General features: G+C 39.9%; 1 long non-coding RNA gene across 2 annotated transcripts in view; it reads right to left on the reverse strand.

Annotated features, from left to right (window-relative positions):
* Positions 1-813: 813 nt before the first annotated feature.
* Positions 814-24,135, reverse strand: part of LOC135409014 (uncharacterized) — a 53,142-nt gene continuing 29,820 nt past the window's right edge. Inside the window, exons 1-3 of one of the 2 annotated variants that reach the window (XR_010427978.1) lie at positions 9,705-9,905; positions 9,457-9,579; positions 815-3,783 (exon numbers count right to left, since the gene is read on the reverse strand). This is a non-coding gene — a long non-coding RNA (uncharacterized LOC135409014). Of the gene's footprint in view, positions 3,784-9,456; positions 9,583-9,704; positions 9,906-24,135 lie in introns of those variants that run through there. The other variant, XR_010427979.1, reaches the window with a different exon arrangement.

The raw sequence follows: 24,135 nt of genomic DNA on the forward strand, positions 1-24,135 counted from the left end.
GCGGGTGGTGGCTCTCAGCATCTCCTCCCTCCCTGCGCTTTGCGGGAGTACACGCGAGGAAGCGAAGTCTCCCATGCCCCAAAAGCCCTATAGGCAAATCCCAGGCGGGATTTTCCTCCCCATGACGGCAGGAGGAGGGTGAGGGGGTGCCGTTCGCGGTGCCTCCCCTGCCCCCAGCAGGACCGGGCAATCTGGCCGAACATATGTGACATTATGTAATGCCACGGGAGCGGCTGCTGGGGAGGGCGAGCGATGGCAAGGAGGCAGTAGGCAGGCAGCAAACCTTCCTTCCCTGGGCTGAAATGATTCACTCCTAATGATAATTTGCACCATTTTAGCGCCGGGTACCTCCCGTGTAATGATTATACAGTGTTACTATAAAACCTCAGGGTTCATCTGCAGAAACATTTCTTACACCGGAGTTCTCTGTGGAGACAGACTTATAAAAATTGGTATGAGGGGAAGATTAAATAGATAAGAGCATAAAAACAGATTATAGAATAAATACAGTCTTGTAGATCAGTTCAACAGGGAGGCAGGAGCTTACACTCTTGATTCTCCTGCCAAATTCTGTCATATTGGACAGATTGCTTCTTCTCTGTTCCTACCTCAGTTTATCAGATTTGAAAGAATGGTAATGCCTTTTTCAACTCTTTCTCTGCCTTATCTAACCATGCCATAATACAGCAGGAATACCTTCCCTGGAGACATTAACACTGTCTAGCCTATGGAATTTGGATCCCAGTTTAGTCTTCAAACTTGGGACAAATAATTCTCAATATATAAATATGCTTACTTCTGGTTTTGGATTGTGTTCTCTTTTCCTGTAGATCCTGCTATCCATTCCATCTCTATCTCCATCCCAAGAGAAAAAGAAATATTTGCCAAGAACAAAAGAGCCAAATCAGTAAAGAAGTAATTTTTATCTTTTTTTTTAACAACCTGATAGAGAATACAGCACAGTGAAAAAGATGTTTAAATCCAGTTATAAAAAAAACTTTAGTAATATTTCTTTACATTAATAAAGCCATTCACCGAAGTAATCTTGTCTCACACCATTAGTGCACAGCAATACAAAATAAGGTGAAAACCTTTGGAAAAGTACTTAAAGCAATAAATCTGAAACAAGGAATACGCTTTCCCTTTATCATAATTGCACATTTAAGAGGCCTCTGCTTTACCACTGGCAATTCAAAGTGACAATGCCCGGCTTAATGCTGTCGTCTTTTAGCTACTATTATAGAAATTGTAGTTATACAGTTTTCAAAGTGAGCAATTTTATGTAGTTAATTGTGTAATGTTGTTTATGATTTTAAACCACACAATTAATATATTATTCACAGACATGCATAATGGACTCTTTGTATTGAATGATGGTTTAAGAAAAAATGTAACTGATTTTGCAGTTACAATGATTGATTTATGAGGTAAAATTAAAAGTGCTAAGTATGTATTACTTGGCTACTCACCAGCTAAGTGGATGGGGGTGGTATGAAAAATATCTGTATATAACTAACTGCAATGTATGGATATCAAGGAATCAGAGAAATTATTTAAAGCAAAGCAAAAGGATTAACCAAGAAGTAAATAGTGAAGATTTAGGAAAGGCAATTGGCTATCAAGGGAAACTAGACAAGAATTAGATGTTCTTGCCTATAAAAATCTTCTCTAATATAAGGTAATGGAAGCTTTATTCTTAGAAATTTTAAAACAGCTGGATCGAACAATATCAAATTAAAAGACCACACTCCAGTAACATCTCTCATTAATATCTTGCTTTTTAAGTAATGGTGGGACTTTAAATGAAATGGTACCCAGCATGAATAATGGAAACTACCTGCCTGTAATGAAGAAAGGACCTCCGTGGTACCAAGGGATCTGACTTCTTGGTACCTACCAAGAGGTACTGGAAGTACTTTCCATTTTTAATTCATTTGGAGGGGGGTAAAAAAAAGATGTCATTATGCAAGGTGAATGTCGCATGAAATCATGGGCAGTTCCATTAAAGAGCTTTACACTAAGTTAAAATTCTCAGTTTGGACAAAAGCTATGCCCTGCTGTTCTGCTGTAGCTTTTTATACTAACAAATTTTAACTGGATGACAACTAATTGAAGAAGGCACTTGTTTTATTTCACCAGATTTCCTTCTCTGAACTGATAGTTTAACAAAAGTATGTAAAATCTTATTAAGGTACATGACCAATTTGGAAGAAACACACCAAAGCAATACACTAAACTTGCTGCTTCCACCATCCTCTTCACTTACACAAAGTAAAGGAGAGTCTCATCTTAGCTAAATTCCACAAACAACTTGCTATCCCTCATCTGAGCTAGCCTGCTTCAGAGGAAAAAAAAAGTATTTAGAGGAAAACTCCTCTAGTAAAGGACAGTTCCTCTTGTCAAAGGGCATAAGGAGATGGGTTTAGCAAGGAAGTTTGTATAATTTAATAAAAAAGTTAATCTAAATGTTTCCATATTGATGTGCCTTGATTTAAGCTCTAAAATTAAGCAAGCTTCACATTTCTATGAAACAGCCATGAACAACAGACTATAATATAACTTGCCTTTAAGCTACAGCAAACTAAGAAGCATGCTTTTCCTAGATTGACAACTGTCACATATTTTGACACAGGAACAGGACAGATGGATCATTTATTACTGTCATTTTCGATACCTAGCACCATCAAAATATTACAAAGCAAAAATATTACATCAACAGGGAACTTTTTATTCCTGAACTTCTGATGGGCAAAATGAAATAAAATTCACCCAGATCTTGTGACTTTTATTTTCTGTTGAGCATGTGTATATAAATGTCTATGCTATACCATCTTTGTGTATGAGCAATGTAACAGATATAGGATATCTAAAAGCAGTTTTCTTTTCACTCAGCTTCACATTTTTGCCTATTCCATATTACTTGTAAGTGATTAAGTTCATTTTACAATTCAGGTTTGTACTCCTTCTCCATTTATTCTCCTTCCAAAGCAATCTGACCCTTCTTCCACCTGAACATTTAACACACATTATAAGTTTCAATTCTTCCTCTTTCTGGAAATTTATCTTCATACTTTGTATGAACTTCATAACTCATATTTTCATTAAGTTTCAGTCATGACACACTTTCAGGACTGACCATATTTGAGTGTCTGTTTACACTCTTATGTCATGTGTGTTGGAATGACATTATGAACTCCTATAAGAAAAAGTAGATCATGCATACAGTATATTAGTAACATTTATAACATTTCATATAGAAATGAAATGGAAGTTCTGACACTATTACCTTTTCTGATGTAATTTATTCAACTTATAGCCACCAATTTGAAATTTTTATAAATGCTAACAGTTCTGCTCACCTGCTCCACTGGCTGAGATATGATTATATTCTCCCCAAAGAAAAGATGGCCATTAGAACAATATGATAACTAATGGAAAGTAGAAGTTCACATTTAGCAATCTAACAAAATACAGATAAAAGACCAGTTTGCAAATAAATAGCTGCACTTGTCATAATTTAAAAAAAAAAACAAAACCAACACCCAGACTTATCTCTTAGAGTTCATTTGTGACTAAATAAATTAGAGTACAGTCTACTACAGATGACCTGGTGGCCATCTAGGATTACAGGCTGGAGCCCAGGCTATTCAGCCCAAAGGTTAGGGCCTGTGTCCAGAGCTGGGAAGGGAGCCGAATGTTCGTGGCCAAAATTCAGGAACCAGAAAGTCAAACCAAGGGTCAGCAGCCAGAGATAGGAATAAGCATCTGCCCAGGAATCACGACCTGAAATCAGAAACTCACAAAAAGAAACTGCAATCACAGGGCACAATGCAGAGGTGGTTCTGAATATACACATTATGAGGTGCGAAAGGATGTGCTGGAGTTCTGCCTCAGAGACCTGCTCCTGAGCCACTGGCTGATGTGCTCTGGCTAACAGGTCCAAACTGCAGGGAACCCAACTTACTACTACAAAAAAAGGTCTTAGTAGAGATTAGTAACTTTGCCCTGAAAAATACAGCAAATAAACCAGCTTTCTACCCTTCCAAACTCTGTGAATGTTGAGAAGGACGGAATCTCTTTTCTCGGTATGATACTTGTTAGGTAGATTAATAGAAGGCTTCCATTTCTTCTGCTGCTGAACCAGAAAGTTCCAGAGGCATGACATCTACATAACACTTCTAAATTTTGTACTAACACAGAACTTCCAAATCTGTTAAAGGCAGGAATGAATTAAAACAAACAGATCAAAGTTGCACCAGGGTGGATCTTTAGAGTTTTAACAATTCTTTGACCCTCCTAAGGCTTTTCCTTAGTATCCCTGCAGAGAGCAGTGCCAAATGGTCAGACTGGACTTTCACCTGCAATTTTGTACGCATGAAGTAGCAATGGAGGAAGGTTGTAAGCAATAGGGCATGGTGTGAAAAATCAGATCAAAAGATAAGTAGAATGATTTAGATTGGAAGGGACTTTTAAAGGTCACCTAGTTCAACCCCCATGCAGTGAGCAGGAACATCTTCCACTCTACCAGGTTGCTCAGAGCCCCATCCAACATGAACTTGCGTGTTTCCAGGGACAGGGAATCCAGCACATCTCCAGGCAATCTGTTGACAGTGTTTTGCCACCCTCAATATAAAAAATTTCTTTCTTATATCTAGTCTGAATCTACCCTCTTTTATTTTAAAACCATTGCATCTTGTCCTGTTGCAATAGGCCCTGCTAGAAGTTTGTCTCCATCTTTCTTATAGCCCCCCTTCAAGTACTGAAAGGCCACTATAAGGTCTCCCCAGACCCTTCTCCTATCCAGGCTGAGCAACTCCAACTCTTTCAGTCTGTCTTCACAGGAGAGGTGCTCCAGCCCTCTGACCATCTTCAGGACCCTCCTCTGGACTCACTCCAACAGGTCCATGTCCTTCCTGTGCTGGGGACCCCAGAGCTGGAGGCAGCACTGCAGGTGGGGTCTCACCAGAGCAGAGCAGAGGGGCAGAATCCCCTCCCTCCCCTGCTGCCCACACTGCTTTGGATGCAGCCCAGGGCATGGGGGGTTTCTGGGCTCCCAGTGCACATGGCTGGGTCATGTCCAGCCTCTCACCCACCAGCAGCCCCAAGTCCTTCTCAGCAGGGCTGCTCTCGATCTGTTCATCCCCCAGCCTGGATTGATACCAGAAACCCTGCTCTTGGTCTTGTTGAATCTCATGAGGTTCAAATGGGCCCAGTTCTGGATTTTGTCCAGGTCCCTCTGGATGGCATCCCTTCCCTCAGGCGTGCCAACAGCACCACACAGCTTGGCTTTGTCTGCAAATTTGCTGAGGGTGCACTTGATCCCACTGTCTATGTCAAGATATTCAACAGTACTGGTCCCAACACAGTCATAGGCCCAAGCTCAAATTCCTTCCTGCCTTCCTGGTTCCTCAGGACAGGTGCCTAACACCCTTTAGACAGCACATCTGTTTTGTGCATGGCTGTGAACCAAGAGTTCTTGTCTGCACTGCATTAGCGTGAGAGTTTGGAGAGTTTATGACATAGAAGGGCATGGTTTGGTTTGTGTGTGAGGGAGTAGTGATGGACAGATGTTACTGTCCCTTCTTCTTGGGCATGCAGTTCTTGTTGCAAGTGGCAGCTATGACGTTCATCTCTGAGAAGAAAGATGGAATGAGCCATGAACTTCACCTTATCCACATGTACAGCTTGGGTCAAGCAAGTTTTGGAGCCACTGCTTCAGAAGTTCTGCACATCCCTGGACTGGAATGTTCTCCACTACAGCACTGCGGCTCCTTACCATAGAAGTTCTCATTAAACTCTTCCAAGGTACATAAGGATCTCTGAGGCATATAAGAATTTAAATATGCAAATATTGTACAGTGTGTCAGACCACCCACATCTTACTTAAAAAAAAAAAAAAATCCTGTTTAGGAGTTTGCTATGACCTCACCCCATTTTTCTATGTGAAAGAAAAATATTGTCTGACTTCCTTCATAGCATATTCTACATCTTATTGACAAATCACTTATGACACTAATTTATTAGCATAGAAATATTACTAAACTCAAGACAGCCTGCTTTGATTTACTACATCATAGTTTTTCATATGCCAAGGTCCTATCATCTCTGCTTGATCATTAAAAGTCCCTTGGCTTTTTGTTTGCTTTTTTTTTTTTTGTGCAACAGAAGAGTCTTGCCTTGTGGCCCTGGCTGAAATCCTGAGTATTGAATGGATTTGAAGCTCAAAGGAAGATTCACTGAGCTGATGCTTAAGAAATACAGGATGCGTTTTTCAAAACCACTGTCTTACATTAGCTCCTTGCCACAAAATCAATGGCAAAGTAGGGAAAAAATGGGACATAAACACAGAAAAGTAAAATCTAACAACAATTAGAGACAAGAATTCCATAGAGACATGAAGAATTGCAGGATTTAAAGTCTTTTTGCCAGCATCATTGTATTACAAGAAAGATGGGTGGCCAATTTCATAGTGGCGGGGAGGTTGGAACTAGAAGATCTTTAAGGTCCCTTCCAGTCTAAGCCTTTCTATGATTCTATGATAAGTTGCCATTCCAGGTTTTTTCCTCTCTTCCATGGGTGTGTCCTCCTCTTCATCAGCTTCATTTCACTACGTGCACAGCCAGTGACTGGTTACTGGTAATAGTCAAAGTAAGCAAGCTCTGCATCACTAATATTCCAGATTACAGGAGTCCATTCAGAAAACATATTAAAGATAGAAAACTGAGACTAAAGTTAAAACTTATGCTCTGTCCCTCACATAAATTGATTTGGTATTTCTAAAAAGAAATGAAGGCCTTATTGACCTAGAACTTGTGGCTCAAATGAAATCCATGGAAAATCAGTTGGCTTATGTTTAATTCAAGGATCTTTCCTGGAAAAATTAAAAAATACATCTTAACACATAACTGAAGATAACCAATTATTTTATCTTGTCTCCACTTCTTCTGAAACCAAGTAAGCCAAAACAATTTCACTATTATGTGAAATGAGCTATCGAAATGCAATATAAATAAAAAACTTGGGCACATTTTCAAATTTTTTATGCATTCTCAGAGATTTTTATTTATATTTCAGCAAATGCTATTTTAGCCATAGCAATAAATTTGAACACCTGTTGTTTGTGTAAGGTGTACCCACCAGTCTCTCAGCCAGACCAGATTGTGTGATAATATAATTCCAAAGAGTATCTTCTTATTTTGTCTGAAAACTAAACAATTCACCTGCTTACAAGGAAGCAAGTTTGCTTGTCAACACAGAAAATAAAAGCATGGTGTTGTTACATATCCAGCATAAAAAGTAGCGAAAGGTTTGAAATAAGAATAAATATATCAAAATAGCGTATGTTATATATCAATTCAGGTAAATAAGTAAGAGCTAATTAGTGCACATTTAAGTTGCATTACTGAACAGAGCCTTCCCATGCAGAAACACACCTTAAAGGCTGTGAGAAGTACACTTGCTCCTTTTTAATCTTCACACCACCCACCAGCACGGCTGATAAAGCACCGAAATGCACTAATGTTTTCCCCTCCCTGTCCCTCTCCAACAGATATGAGAGCCCAGTGTTGATACCCAGCCGCGGCAAATTCTCATTCGGAAACAAAATCTCCAACGGGAACTTTGTACCCGAATATATCAAGAAGTCAACACAGCTCATTGTCACATTAGGAAGCTTATTCTGTCCTGGGATTGCTGAGATACTTGGCAAGACAGACGGCCAGTCTCTCTGTCTCCCTGATGGCGTCTGCAGTGCTAGAGATTTGTCATGCAATTCATTGAGCTGAACCGAGCACATAAATTTTCAGTTATGACTAGAAAGTTAGAAAATTCTCCACAGATGAAAATTACACGTCCATACTGATAGGCAGGCAGGGAGCACTTTGGGGAACAAGAGCAGGAACAAAGGATCAATCCCAGAGTGTGAGAGTGACTTGGAGAAACAAAGAACAAGCTAAAAGTGGCACGAGCAAGGTATAATTTCTATGTTAACTCTAGAAGATCCTTCTACATTCATTCATTTTCCAGCCACGACATCATGAAATATTTAAATCACTCCCACTGTAGGTGGCAGTTTATTGAGATTTGTTTTTTGAGAATTGAGATCTCAGTAAACCAGAAGCTCAATTCTGAACCACTGATCTCCACCCTTAACTATGGTAAACCAGCATCCAGATCCAGAGAGATGTCACAGAACCTTCCACGTAACACAGAAGCAATACAAATCTGTGTTTTCATATGAAATCAGACATAAAGACCAAAAGGAACAACGTCCTTTCATAATAAAGACTTGGACCTTTCTTGAATATATCATAATTAACAGGTTGTAGGCAAAGTTGATGATTTTACGATTTTTTTTCCCTTAGGAAGGCATATTTTCAATCAGTATTTTACATAGTGCAGGCCATGCTCTAGGACCGAAGTGCAAAAACCTGAAATTCTTGCCAGCAAAAGATTTAACCTGAATAGGAGGAAAAAAACATTGCTGTTGGGACAACTCTTTTGAAGAAGTTTGTCAGGCCTTACATAGCAAATATAGGTAGGCGTATAAAAATAACTTCATTTTTAATTCACTCTTTCGTTCTAATTTTGTAACAATGTGTGTCACTAGTCCAAGGTGTACTAGTTTCATTATTACCAAAATATAAAGTAGTGAGGTACTGAAAGATCTCTTCTGCTTTTAACAGTCACCCAGTATACATTTGTATTTTATTCGAAATACAATTTTTAAAAAGTTAGGTAAAGTCTTAATTCACAAACTGTTTTACTGCATAAATATGACACCAAAGGATAGATGACAATTGCCTTTACAGAGCATTTTGAGTATCTGTACAAGCACATTCTAGCTGATATAACACGACCTGCATTGGGAAGAAGCAAGTGGTGATGGAAAGTTTGCCTTAACTACCCCGGGAGAATAAAGCAGTAAAACTCTAGCTGCAGACAAGTCCTCTTACTCTACCACTCCACTGTGGACAAGACTAAATGCAGAAAAGAAAATTCTGAAGAGGAGAGCAAAACAAGCAAACAAACAAACAAAAATAAAAATCAGAAACAAACAAAAATGCCAGCCCAAGGGCAGCTATGCCAATCCTATTTTGGACTGTTCTGGTTTGTTTTCTTCCAGTATTGCAGCCAAAGGAAATCTCCCTGCATTTTCTTAAGACATCTGAGCTTGCATGAGAAGTGGGAAGCTAGATGGAAGGAAGGCTTTTCTGATAGCCTTACCTGAAGGGCTTCGAAAAAGAGACTGGGGAGTGTGTAAACTAAAAAGAAAACTATTCACAGGCACATACCCTTAGTGGAAAGATACTAGTTTCAGAATTAAAAAAATCCTGCAAGGCATATTTGCATGCGTACACCTTTTTCCAGACATTGTTTTCTCAAGAAGGGAACATAGCGATAGGATTAATTCCTTCTAAGGGTTTCAGCACCTTGAATAAACTGACTTTTACTTACCTGTTAGGTCTTTCCCAATACTAGGATATCAGTAGATCTCCAATCAAGTAGTACAGCACAGTCCTACTCTAGGAATTGATTCTTGGTTCAGGTAGGCACCAGATGGGATGACCCTCAAACAGTCTGCTGAGAAAGAAAATAATAAGCTTGAAACAATAGCAAACACACATAGGCAAAAGTTTAAATTAAAAGAAAAACAAAAGAGAGAGTAAAAGAAAAGAAATTAAACAAGGACAACAAGAATCGACCTGTGAGTAATTTTCCTGTTTATTCCTGTATTTCTAACTGAAGCCAGGTGACGCTGGCAGAGAAGACTGTCATGAAAATGGGGAGAGCGGAAGGCAAGAGGGAGATACAGTCACCTATCTACTTTAGCAAAGCCAGCAACCAGAAGAGTTGCTACCTTGCAAACCTGGTCCTGTTTTGCTTCATTTGGACTATGTACCTGAACTTCAGCCTGCTGCCCTAGCCCATGCAACCTTACTAACCATGGGTCTGTAGGGATTCTCCCCCTTCCTGACATTATACCTCCCACTGCAAATATATTATTATTAATATGTGTCAATGCCAAGAGGAAAGAATGAAAGAAACCCACTGCACACACTAGATAATAGCCTGACAGGGATCATCTTTTTGAAGGAGGCAAGCCAAGGATCAAATCTGTAGTTACCACCCAGTAGAGCTGTACCATCTGAAGGACTTTTATTAGTGCTGTAAGCAATGTACACATTTTACACCTGTTAATTTTATCATCTTCTCCCCACCTTTTGTATGTTTGCAGCAGCCTGAAGTGCTGGGGAGGGTAGTGGCTCTAGTCAGAGTTTCTTAGGAAACAAAGATTCCAAGGCCAGGTATAATCAGCCTAGCAAAGAGAGGCCAGAGACTGGGGCGGAACTTCAGCAGTGGGAGCAACAGAAAATGTTACTCACCATCACTACTATGTCAGAGATTTGCATCAGTGCAGACCAAATGAACTGATTATGGGTATGCTCTGTCAGTGTCAGTACTTAATACTAGTCTCAGTGACTTATCTGTTCACTGCAGTGGTTGCACAGAGCCAGCAAAGAGTGACAGAAAAAAAGCCCAATACTGGAGTTTCCACAGTCCAGGACAGGAATGGAACATCACAGGTGCAGTTCCTGTTATTTCTACTTCTCAGCATTCTGCCAGGAAGGTCTCAGACATTATAACACATTATTTTGGATCTTTGGACCTTGGCTGCCTTTTTTTTCCCCCTTTTTGAGCACTAAGTAGTTCATGCACCCATCTGAGCCCTTACAAGCTGTGGTCTGGAGTGTTCACTGTAGGGTCTCTCTCAGTTTCTTAAATGCATTGCTCAGAAGTGGGAGGTTAGACCTGAAATAATAACCAAAGCACAGGACTAACTCATCAGAGGAAAGCTCCTCTGGTGTTTGACAGACTCATGAATGTTTGCAGGGAAGAAAAAAATCATCATTTCTAAACACACAAATCTTTAGGTCCAAACCTCACGTTTTGGGCTACTACAGTCCTTCCTTGAGTCCTGATTTTAATTGTGGCTCTCAATAATTAAATTTATTGAACACAGACGTATAGAAACTGCAATACAAAGGGAGCAGACCTCTGATGTCTGAGAAAGTTTTCAGAACATCCATGTTCTTTTCAATGAAGTGAGATGACAGCAGTCTGCTCAGACCTGCGGCATGCTGTGGGCACTGAGCACTGATGACTTGGTTTACCACCCATGGTTTACCATCCTTTCCTTGATAAAGGATGTGGCAACCGATAGGAAACTTTTCTCTGTCTGTAATACCGCTACAGCATTGCCTGAGATATAAATTCCTCCAAGGGTGTTTGTACCAGCCTTTGCTCTCAGCCGTCAGTCTCCATTCTCACTCAGGGTCTGTGCTTGGATACAGCAGCCTTTGATATGACCACAGCTAATCAAAAAAGCTGCACAGGTGGGGTTTGCAGCCCTTATGAATAAGAAAGTTGGGGTTAGCTTCGAAAAAGCCTCTGAAGGAGAAGAAAAAAGAGGATTTGAAAGCAGGATATCCAGACATATTAAGTTCTCTTCGCCCCCATGGTGTGGAACACCGTTATCGTGACACAAAGGAAACACATGGACCGGCTTTTTTCTTTCCTGTTTCTTTTTTAAAGAGTTCAGCTTCATCTCTTTGGATATAGATAATTAGTTCTTTTACTTCATTTTCCCTCATTTAAGTAAACCTCGTGAGGAAGGAGAAGGCGAACGGGCGCTATTTCCCACGTGCATCCTCTCACTGGCCCGCTCCTTCCGTGGGGTTTGGTGAGGTCGCTCTGTTATACAGGGCATTGCTTTCAAACAGTCCAGCCCCTCCTTCCAGAATGTCCCTTCTTTAATGAAATCTGATGCATCAGAAAAGAGGACAGGAAGTGTTTGTTGTCTGTACTTATAATCTTAAGCCAGCCCCTGTTTGTCCCGAGCGTGTCAGAGAGCGCGTCCGGCAGAGCCAGCGGGCCCTCAGACACTGAACTCTGAACTTGGGCCGGACCTTGCCCTGGTCAGCTCTGTGACAGGAAAGCAGGAAGACTTTGAACCCAGGGCTTTGGGGCTGTGAGCAGAGAAACAGCTGCACTTTGCAACACGAACTTTGCACTTAGACACATGTACATTTAATCTCTATAAAAGAGCCTTTGTTTCATTACTTATTAACATCTCCTCCTTGAGTAAAGTTCTTTGTTGATGTGGCTTTAAACATGGTGTGAGGGTTTTTTTCCCACGTTCCTATCCCCCCCAAAAATAAAACCCACCACCCAACTTGATGGGATTACATTAACTATTAGAAAGTAACGGAAACCAAAATCAACATAGACTTTATGTACCTTCTGAATACTGTGGATATTTGCTGTGTGCTCTCTTCTGAGTGACTTAATTGTAATAACCAGAGCTAAATACAGAAATCAGGCAATGTTTGAGGCTTGTCTTTGCAGAGACCACTTCTTGAGATGATACCTACAGTATTTCAGCCTGCAGTGACATTCAACCTTACTGAATAAATCAGATGAAAAATGAAATAGTAAGAAAGTGTCAGCCCATCCACACTAAAAAGCCATACTTTATGGAAGTGTCATGAGTTTTATAGTGGTACAGCTTTTTGTTACTGATTTTGCTTTGGAGCATTGTCAGTGCTTGGCTTCTGTGCATGGTAACATGCACAGCCCAGCAAATCCATAGAGATATTTGTGCCCTTTCCTTCACTAATAAAACTTTGATCAGGAACAGAAACCTACCTAAACAAGGACCAAATGAAAACCCTAAAAGAGACCACATAATGTTTTAATCATTTCTGTACCAAAAGTAAAAGCTTAAGATGCACACATGCATTTACTGTAACAAAACTGAGTGACAGAAAATTACTGGTAGATCCTGGAAATGCCCTATTGTTTCTGTGTTGTTAGAATAGCAAAAGAAGATTGAGAAAATAAAGATTTTCTGAATGATTCTTCATCTGCAATTAGAATAAAACAAATAGTTGAAAGTGTATTTTCCATGTCTTCAGGTACCACAAATATTTGTTACTGCCTGTTTGATGAAAAAAATTAGCCACAGACAGAGGGATCACAGTCACACTTTTTTTCCATCACTACCTTCTTTTCAACATAAATTTCCTTCCAAGCCTCTCTGGTGAGCTTTTTTCTCTTCTTTTTTTTTTCTTTTTCCCTCTCTATGAAGACACACCCACACACACCTGACCCAGTTTTCCTTCATTTTCATTAACAGAATGATACAAAAAAGGAAATTTTCAACTAGTCTAGCAAGTCAGGTGGGTAAAGAATAAATCAAGGAGAGCAATTTCAAGGCACTCCCTTGCATGAAGCTGGGCTGGCAGGACTCGGTAGCGATGGGGTGAGGATGGTCAGCTCCTGCAGTTACCTGCGAGAAGCCCATGATGTTTCTTATTTGGATCTATTTTTTTACCCCTCACCTTCAGGGCACTGCTTTGACAGCATCAGTGTTCATCTAATCCTAGAGTTTGATTTGCATTCCTTGCAGAGAGCGGGCTGACAGCAAACGACAGAATTACTTGTGTTGCTCCCATTTTGGGTACGAGTGCTGTTGCCCTCCTATGACTGCAAAGCAGCTGGCACAACTGCAAGGGTGTTACATCTTATTATTTTCCTTTGTATATCCAGAAAGCTGTGCCTTCTCCTCCTTGAGGTGCCCCCCCCATGACAAAAGCATGCATTATGCATTCCTCATCACCTCTGCCCTGGAACACGGCCCTCCCATCACACGGGCCTACCATGATGATCATAAGATTTAGCTGTTGCTAAGAATAGACACGATCATTTGGAAGAGATCCTGCTTTAGTTCTGGGCGCAGCTTCTGAATGGTGTTAAACAACAAAACCCTTAGGTTGGATTCTGGATAACACCTGCCTGCTCTTTCCATCAGTTCGAGGGTGTCAGACCTCCCTCCACGAGGGCAGGCATGAGGATCTGCACCATTTGCTTGGCTGGGGACAGCTGCAGACATGCACATGAATGAAGCCAAGCAAACCATAACATCTCTGTGAACAAAGCAGGCAAGCCTCTGGGAAACTACAGTACCTTTAATTAAAATAAATAAATAAAAATAAATAAGCTTGGAAAGAGTGCCGGAGAAGAGCAACAAGAACGATTTAGGTCTGGAAAAAAAGACTCCTTGCAGTGAGACATTGAACTAAATGCATTTTGCTTCAAAGAGAAGATTATAATCTTTAAGGGACTAGACAAGAAGAAGATATTTCATAAGACTTTAAATTAGTGGGCAGACACACAACAGAATCCAATATTTGCAAGTTCAATCTGGAGATAAAAAGCATGTTTTAAGTATAATTAGCTACTGAGATGAATTGTCAAAAGATGCAGTAAATTCTCCATCACTAAGAAACTATTTTAATTATCACATGCTTGGCTTAAACTAGGTCCCAGAAGTCTCAGACAACACAAGCCAAATAATCTCTAAGTTTATCAAGCTTCTAGCATAAGACAGCCCTCAGTCTGGAAATTGTTCCTGTTGCTAATTCCAAATGAGACTATTTTTTCCACAAGAAATTCAAGGTGGGAGAATAACGACAAGTGAATATTTAGTGCATACAATACTAAGTCACGTAGATGTTATTTATATAATAGTAGCATTCCTCAGTCCAGTGCTTCCAGGGAAAAAAATAAAAAACGATACTCCCTAGTGTCTAATTCAGGTTAGAAAGCCAAAACAATGACAACAAAAAAACCCAGCTAAAGAAAAAGGAGTATCACTTTATATATGAACTTTAAAATATACAATATTGTGTATAGTATTGTGATGTGCTTTTATCATATCCAGAATCCACCACAGAGAATCATAGAATGGCCTGGGTTGGAAGGGACCTTAAAGCTCATTTAGTTCCAAGCCCCTGCCATGGACAGGAACACCTTTCACTACCCCAGGTTGCTCAGAGCCCCATCCTACCTGGCCTCGAACATTTCCAGGCATGGAGCATCCCCAGCTTCTCTGGGAAACCTATTCCAGTGCCTCACCACCCTCACAGTAAATTTTTTCCTATTATCTAATCTAAACCTGCTCTGTTTCAGTTTGAAGCCATTCCCCCTTGTCCTGTCACTACATGCTCTTGTAAACAGGAATATTTACAATATTTATGTAAATAGAGGAAAGGTTTCAGACTGGCACTATCAAGCACTCTACCAATTCCCTCTTGGAACACCTCAGCACTGTTGTATACCCTAAACAAAAAAACACAGCTAGCAGAACACTATTTCTCTTTTGGTCCTCTAGGAGTTTACATGGATATCTCCTATTAACACTAATCAGAGTTAAGGGCAGAAATCCCCCGTGGACAGCCATGTTGTCTGGGGATATGTCCATAATTAATATGTTCTAAGAGTCTAATTTTGAAACAAAGTAATCAGGCTTAAGATGAGTTATATTAAGACTAATAAACCTCTGACTGCATATTTGCCTATATATACATATATATATATATATACACACACACTGGATCCAATGTCAGACCAATGTATAATTTACAACAAAATTTCTGATGAAACAAGCTCTATCTTAGCTGTGTTTGGGAGCATGAAACACGAATACACAAGAAGAGAAAAAACACAGTGGGGTTTGTTTTCTTTTTTTACTCTTCTTTACAGCACATTGCTATTATAAATGTTAATGCTCATCATTGTTCTTTTTCACATCATAGTGCCCAGGCTCAGCAAAGCTAACATAATCCTAACACTTCTGATGTTACAAACTAAAATTAACCATGCAGCACCATGGGAATATTTGTAATATGAAAGATGTGGAACAGGGACTTTGTGACAAGTACATGGAGGAGAGAAGAGGAAGCTAGATGGCTTGAACATGAGTGGTTTTGCAAGTAAGAGATGCTGTAATGGGACAAGAAATACAAAATAAAATTATGCCAACAGAATTTGGTTTCAGTATTATTTAGGATTTCTGTCACTGAAAGAGACATTTTCAAGTCTGTGGCTGCTGATGCTCCAGCACAATTGATGCCCGAGTCATACATAATGTATTATACAACACAGTATATTAACTCAGCTTCAAAGTGTTAATATGTCATGAAACTTAATTCAGATATCACAGATTATGCAAAGGAGATAGAGATGTGGAGACACACTCCTGTTTCTCAGAGGTGTCAAACCAGACAGCTTTGTGTCCCCCAGTCCAGGAGGACATAGCAGCAGCTCTCTCTAAACCTCTTTCACAGAGCAAAGGCTGGATGTCTTTTCACCCCGGTATTTTTTGGCAAATAAATCCCCTACTGAGGGCAAAACTGCATTTAAAAAAAGCAGAAGCCTTTGAATACAAAACAATAGCCCAGGTTTTGCAGTGCAGCAGCTACAGATATATTTTATACTGCAGATGTGAAAATTATGTAATACAAGCACAGAAGACTTTATCATTTTCTTTATCTACAATAAAACAAAGCCTTAGCTTTTGTGCTGTGTGGGTGAAGAATCCAGCTGTACTCTCTGAATGTCTGTGAATAGATGGCAGCAATGGAGACCAACTGTTTCCTTGATCAGCAGCTGGAATAAAGATAGCAAACCTTTGGCCCCATGAGCTCAGTTGGGAATGGAGTTGCATGGAGACTTATCTAGTGTCTCTGTCAGCTGGGAATGAAGCCCACAACAATCTACAGTACTTAAACTGGAGGTAGAGACCTTCTCCCATTTCCACACACGCTGTTTTTGCAAGTCTCTCACTCACTGCTCTCTCCCTAAGCAATTCCATGCTTCATATAAGCTGCTACTAAAGGAGACCATAAACAACATCTCCCAAAATTACATTGGAAGCAACAGAGAGAATGCATCCACAGGAGCTTTTGCTCATTGTATGAAGTTTTCCAAATACCCTGACACAGGTAGGTCCTGACACTACCATATCATTCTTTTACGAAATTGGTCTCTGATGCTTTTAAAACCAGGTTGGAAGAAATATGTCTTATTGTCTCGGCATGTAAATTCATCTGGAGAAAAGGGAAAACAGAGGACAATTTTCTGCCTATAGAGATAAAATAGGTAGATAATATTAAGCATTGAAATATTAAAATACTATGGACACATATTAAATATTTAATATAAAGTGCCCACTAGCATCTGTAATTTTATTGGGTGTTTAACCTTGGGTAAATCAGCCAAGGCTTTTATAGAATGTAATTAGAAAATGCTCTTATGAAAACAAAAAACTACAAAAAACCCCCTAAACAACAACAACAAAAGAAAAAACCAAACCAACCAAACAAAAACAAAACCCCACCAAAACAAAACAAAACAAAAAAACCCCAACCAAACAAGCACAAAACCATCCTAATTCCTGCAACTTTGAGGAATCTACTTTTAGTAAATGAACTTGGTGGGTTTAAGCCTTCATGATTATCTAGGTTATGGCTTTCTTTGTGTTGTTTGTATTAAACCAAGAGGAAAAAGAGATGCTTTCATTACTCAGGCTTAATGAACACACTCACAAGAACAGACTCAATTTAAACTAGCTAGACAATCTAGTGTATTTGGAGACAAAGAAAAATAAACTAGTAAAACAGATGAAGTCCAAGATTCCCTGGAAGAAAAACCAGCTAGCAGGACTGATCACAGCCCTGTACACTAATTGAGGCTGGACATGTCTCTTCTCAGTGATCACTTTGGGGAGGATGGGAAGAAAGGATGGGAAGAAACAAAACAGCACAAGAAGGTGCTGTCTACATGAGAGAGTGCTGTCCCCACACATAGCAGAGAAATCTTGCTATCATCTAAAAATGCTGAGAAGTAACAAGGAGTTGTATTCTGTATCCTTTCACAATCTACTAAAAAGGTTCTTTCTGCAAGATCAACATGTGATGCTACCAGTCCTTCAAAATAACATTTCCTTGAACAAACTCTGAAGAAAACACCATTCATGGCAGCTGACAGACAATTTGGGAGCCTGGTAAGCCATACTGTGACAAATACACACCACCCATTTAGAGTTAAACATTTTTTTAAATGACAAAACACTAAAATGCACCACCAGATTTCACCCTCAGCTTCTCCCTCAGCTACTTCTAGGGCCATCCACATGCAGCCTGCACTCACCAACTTGACTTTTGTCCTGTTATTTGGTGGCAGGAGCTCCAGGTTCTGCTCATCTCCCCTTGGCCAAGTTAGAGCATCCTGATCTCTCTGAGGTGCTCCTCACGAGGGCTCACTTCCTACTTTCTCCTCTAATAGCAATCTTGCTCCAGAGCTTCTGCCAAATATGGCTGTGAAGGCTTAGTTTTCCCATCCCCTGTTTTCTGCAATTAAACTTAGGATATAATAGAAGAGTTAGGATATATAATTAAGGCTTAGGTTGTAATAAAAGGGACGCTCTTTTGTATAAATTCTCTGCCTTACTGTGGCTGCTTTAAATTTGTATTTCTATCATTCTCTAATTAGTATCTCTTCTGTCTTTAGGCTGGCTTTTCCTGTTTATGAGGCTGTGGTAAAACATGATAAATCATTTAACCTAGAAAAAGTGATCATACCAACAGCTAACAAATGCTACAATTATCAGTTTGCTCTCAATATTACCTAGAGAATAAACATGACAACAATTCTAACAGAAAATAGGTATGACAAAGGGGTTACAGGAATGATTTAAAGTCTTCTTCCCACATAGACAGCACAACTTCTGGGGACTTACGGTAAATAAAACTATCTCTGTGAAGATAATTAATTCAGGTGTGGCAGCAGGCTGAGGAGTCTAGAAAGTGGTTCACCTGGAATCACTTCAGGGATTCACCCACTACCAAACAATATGAACATATTTTCCCCATCTCTCATCCTTGTTTCAGCAAGCATTTGTAACATCCAGGGAAAGCAAAAGCACAGCAGCCAACATAGCAGGCTCACCAGGACCAAGAGCAGTATCTTAAAATATATACAAAAGGCAGAAGAGTGTGGTAATGAGGAAAACATTTCCATCCAGTTCCTCTAGCCCATCCATTTCTCCACATCCCTTCCCTCATTGCTTTGTCACAGCTCTTCAGGTTCTGCAGTCTCTGTTCTGGTTTACCCTATGGAGTGCTTGGTTACATCTGCCTGTCAACATGTTGCTATGTCCTTGCACTCGGACCACAAAACCAGGGAAAACCTCAGTTTGTTCCTCCAGGATCAGAAACTGCAAAAGGAAGCAATGTTGCAAAACAAATCACCCATCAACTTTAAAACGGGGCACTGTAAAACACTAATTCCTTCTTCACCCTTTGTTTCAGTCCCACAACACTGTCATGCTCAGCACACTCTTCAAAGTAAAGAGAATTACTGCCAAACACACGCAGACTCTTTTTCCATCTAAAAAGCACGCTTTTTTCAAAATCTGTCCTCTTCTGCACTAAGGTGTGTGAAGCTAACTACATCCTAAAATGGGCTTTAGCTTCCAAATAACCCAAACATAGTGTATATACCTCCCACTTTATGATAAGTTAAACTATGCATTAAGCACTGCTCAGTAAAACCAGTCACAGTAGAGCTCTGACAGCTGTTCAAAATAGATTACACAACAAATCACCATTGACTTCATCTTTAGGAGATGGCTCTCAGTTCTCTGAGGCTGGTCCATGCCTCTTTGCCTATTATGCATCTTTGATCCTGCACCCCAGCTTCTGCCAGCAAATCCACTTCGAAGTTACGCCTAACATTCCAAGTCCTGAGCAGCTTTAGTCTGTATTAATTAACTAAGAAAGAAAGAAAAAAAAAAAGAAAAAAAAAAAAGAAAAAAAAGGTATTTATGTGCCTTAGGGTGACATTCACCCTGATCCCACTGACAGCTTTCCCTATGGCTTTGAAATGTATTACCTTCTGCAAGAATAGGAACTTCATGGCGACCTTCAAAAGGAAGCTTCTACCTTCAACACAGGACCTGCAGTTGCTTTAGTGGCAGATCAAGGTCTCCACGTGGTACAGAACAGCAATTACCCCGTGAATATAACAAATATGCCAGAAAGCATGTAGGAAGAAAAGTATATGCAAAGTCAGAAACAGCTAGTCAAAACTCATCCCAGAAACTCTTTTCTGAGCAGCAGTTCCTGGGAGAGGGGAGGAGGAGAGAATGAAAACAAGTCTGGCTGCACATCTTGCAGCTGCTGAAGTCTGAAGACACTTATACCAAACACAGTAATTTACTCAAAGGGGCCGAGTTCTTCACTTTGTACAATGACTGGATGCACGAGGAATGGAAAATTCCTGCTAAGAATTCCTTCTCCTGGGTCAACTGGACCTAAAAGCATTTAAGAGAAATTGGATGCCTGCTCTAAGGAAAGCCATTAGTGCAAAAGCACTGCCAAAATGTAGACTTAGGAGAGCTTCGACTCCATTTACAGTTGCTAGACCAGAGCGCTGGACACGAACTGCTTTGCAAACCTGATAGAAGAAGAATCGCCCCTTTAGCTACGAACAGACCCTAAACCACCACAAAGTCAACAAAACAGATGCCAAAAATTTCCCAGAACTTCTCATTTTTCAGAAGAGGGGATGGTTGAGGTCAGGTTAAACCTAAGCATGTCTTCCATTCATTCAATATAAACACACTTACCTGTCAGACTTCCTGTCTGTCTGAGCCACAGTACCAGTCGCGAGTTTACACCTCACAGTACATGTCTGTGCAGTAAGGACAGGTGGATTACTATGGTAGCCTTTTTCCTCTGTCCATCATCCTTTCCAAAACACAGGAAATGGCTGTCAGGTCAGTTCTGAAAGTTGGTTAATAATTACGCAGACTAATTATTAGCCTTTCATCTTAATAATTATCATTTCAAAAGTATTTTATTAATCAGTCTTGTTACAGGTGGGGACCATCGTAAGCTTTGGATTTTTTTTTTAATACTTTTACTGTCTTTTTCATTATTAAATCACCATTGAGGTTTCCAGAGCTGCTGTTATATAGCTTGTAATAGCTTGACACCCTCCACCCCTCTTTCAATTTCAATTCACTATCTAGGTGAATCACTATCTAAAATTATCAGTATACTCTCCAGATATCACTATCTAGAATAATCAGGCTTTTAATGCTTAGCAGATACAGTAATAACGTACCTAAGTTTTAACTTTCATGATTGGGTTCCTCTGGGACAGAGTAGAAGGAAGACTGATGTATTATTAATATTATAAATAATTAAAATTAATGAAATGCACCAAAAGTGGAAAGCGTGAACCAAAGGAAGAACTAGCACACCAGTCTTAATGTAAACTATTGGCTCTGTGTCTACACGATACCAGTCTCCTGGTATCCCTCCTTTACATCCCTGCAAAGCATGCATAAAACCTTGTTAGAACAAAATGATATAATTTCCCACTCATTTTCCACACATGGAAGTATCTACAGAAGGTGCAAGGCAGGGGAGAGAGTGGTCAGTCAGTCGTGTTTTAATTTATAGCTATTTTTGCCTAAGCCCTGAATGGCCTGCCAATTATGAATAGTACCAGCTGGGCTGTCAGGAGAGCAGGCTAAGAAGGACACACAGAAAAAGAAAATTATCATAATGTAAAAATAAAGAACAGGAGAAAGGTTTGGAGCAGGCGAGACCTGATGGGGAGCCTGGCTTTGGTTTTAAAATGCCTTACTACAGTCCTATCTTCCCCAACCAGCCCAAATAAAAGAATTATTATCATCATCATCATCATCATCATCATCTGGACACAGGCCTATAACACATCCTTGACTTCTCAGGGCATAATCCAGATACCTACTATGTATAAAAATTGAGACTTCTCTGTGCTTAAATAAGCAGCAAAAATAAGAACTGCATATGATGATGAGCAGAAGAATCTTCTGAAGGGTCTTCCTTTCATTGTTCAAACAACTAATAAAAACTCACTAGTTTCTTTTTTTATCACAATCCTTTTACATGAGTTTTGCAAGAAAAGTAAAAAAAAAAAAAAAATTAAGATTTTCAGTAACATGACAGCTCTTCTGTTTTAAGCTCTATCCCCAGTCTCTGTCACAGGAAGAATATAAAAAAAAATTCCTCTAAACAAAACCTGATGAATGCCTATCAACAGAGTCATGTCTTGAGCATCTATTGAGGGAACAAAGAATAAACACAGGCATTAAAAGACAAAGATTTTATTCCTTTGCTACTAGGATATCAGTGCTGGAGCATGCTGGTGTATATATAGAAATGTGTCATTTGGCAAAGCAGTAGTTTTGGAAGCTGATCTGCTTTTCATGACTGCTCTTCTCTGTGAAAAAATTAAGAGATTTACTCCATACTTTATTGTAATCTGCTTATTTGTGGATGCAGATCAGTTTAAAAAGAAGAAGTATATTTATACTCATGCACTTCACTGTATATCAGCATCATACAGACAAATTCTACAATATCCTCCCTTCTGCTCTTTTCCATAGCCTTGTAGGAGAGACAAGGCAGACAAGTCAGTATGAAAAGCCAGCAGGCCATAACTCCTCTCCTACAGACAGGCGACAATTAATCACATTCACCAGCTAGGCAGGTAGCTCCTGTCCTTTAACGCTGAAGGAAACATAAAGCTCCTTTCTCTGAGCACTGATTGTCCAGTTGATATTGGAGCTCTCAGAAGCAGCTACTGAGCTGCCGAGATACTTAAAAGCAAGGTAAACCAAAACCTAAATGTGTCAGTCTTCTGCTATTTTATTATTCCTTGTTTTTCAAGAGAGCAATGAATTTGCTCAAGAGAGCAAAATTCCACTCCACCAGCTGCTGGAGTGGAATATTTATCACCATTTTTCCCTGCAAGTTTGTAAGTTGCTCCTCTTGTGCCAGGGGTTCAAGGTCTTTGGGGCTCATTTAGGTTCTGACCACAGCACCCCTGCTCAAGGGGGAGCCACTCATGTCTGTGGGAATGCAGCACCAGGGATGAAGAGACATCACCCTCCCTTGGAATAAGAAGGAAGAGAACAAGCCACAGCCCTATCGAATATGTCTACTGTGGGACTAAGAAGGAAAGGATTATTGCTTTTTTTTTTGGTTTCGCTCTCAAGCAACTAACCTTTCTGTTTTAGCTTCCTCCATGTAAGCGTAACTCATTGATTAATTCTGACAATTACATAATGCTTTTGAAGTGCAAAGAGAGACCAAAGAGCATATCCAAAATCTGGGACAGCCATAGCTCATCTGTTTCTTATGGTTCCCTAGCAGAGGTTTTATTTCCAAGTGAGTCAGTCACATTTCAGTGAGTGTAACGGAGTTATTTTTGTAACCCTTCCAAAACCCCCTCGACTAAGACCTGATGATATACTGACCCCTTGGAGGGGGAAGGGATGACAGATATAATTTCATGAGGCCACACAGAAATGTTAAGATTATCTGTGGAATCTCTCCTTCAGTCAGCTAGCAGAAATCAAGCACTCAGAAACCCACCTTTTTGGGAAAAAAGAAAAAAAAGGGTCTTATTTTATCTGTTGAAGATTATTTAACCCAGAATTGCTGAATAAAAAACTTTTCATGTTGCAACTTGATCCCCAAGTTGAGGGAGCCCCTTGTTGGCTTTGCTAACTCAAATGTAATCTCAGTGAAACAAGAAAACTGCAGTAAGGACACGTGAAATGAGAAGTCTTGTTTGTTGCAGAAGTACCCTCATCTCACTTTCACACAGGCTCCCACCTCCTGTCGACCCAAAAAGCTGACAAAATGAACATTTCAAGCATGCAAGCCGAAGTGTAGGCAGAAATTGGTGATGATCAGGGCATGTCAATAATGTCACACAGCTGGAACTCTGCCCAGTACATGGTGAACAGCTGTTCTCCCAGTGACTAATCACACAGGAGGAGGTAGATCATAAAATTCTCTGTTTTCAGAGAGGAGGACACTGCTTCTCCTGATGCCACCTCTTGTAATTAGTTTCTCCTCTCTTTTCCAGATTCATGTTGTAACAGTCTAACCACCATGTGTGCAGCAACATCTCAAACGTGTAAGTGTGAACTTCAAGCATGCCAGTGTTTCACCTTCAACAAATTGTCTGACAGCAGTGCTGCACCCCAGATGTGGAGGGATTCAGTGATCAGTGAATTAACTTCAGAAGTTTTGGGGAAAAAAAAGCAATTTATAAGAGTAAAATATTCTTACTACTGTTCAATTACAGATAGAATATAGAGATGTTGTTGAGTTCTAATAAATCCAACTCAAAGTTCAGCGCTTTGTCTATTGAAATAATCACTTC

The sequence above is a fragment of the Pseudopipra pipra genome, chromosome 2, assembly GCF_036250125.1.
Source record: "Pseudopipra pipra isolate bDixPip1 chromosome 2, bDixPip1.hap1, whole genome shotgun sequence".
In the NCBI taxonomy this organism is placed as follows: domain Eukaryota; kingdom Metazoa; phylum Chordata; class Aves; order Passeriformes; family Pipridae; genus Pseudopipra; species Pseudopipra pipra.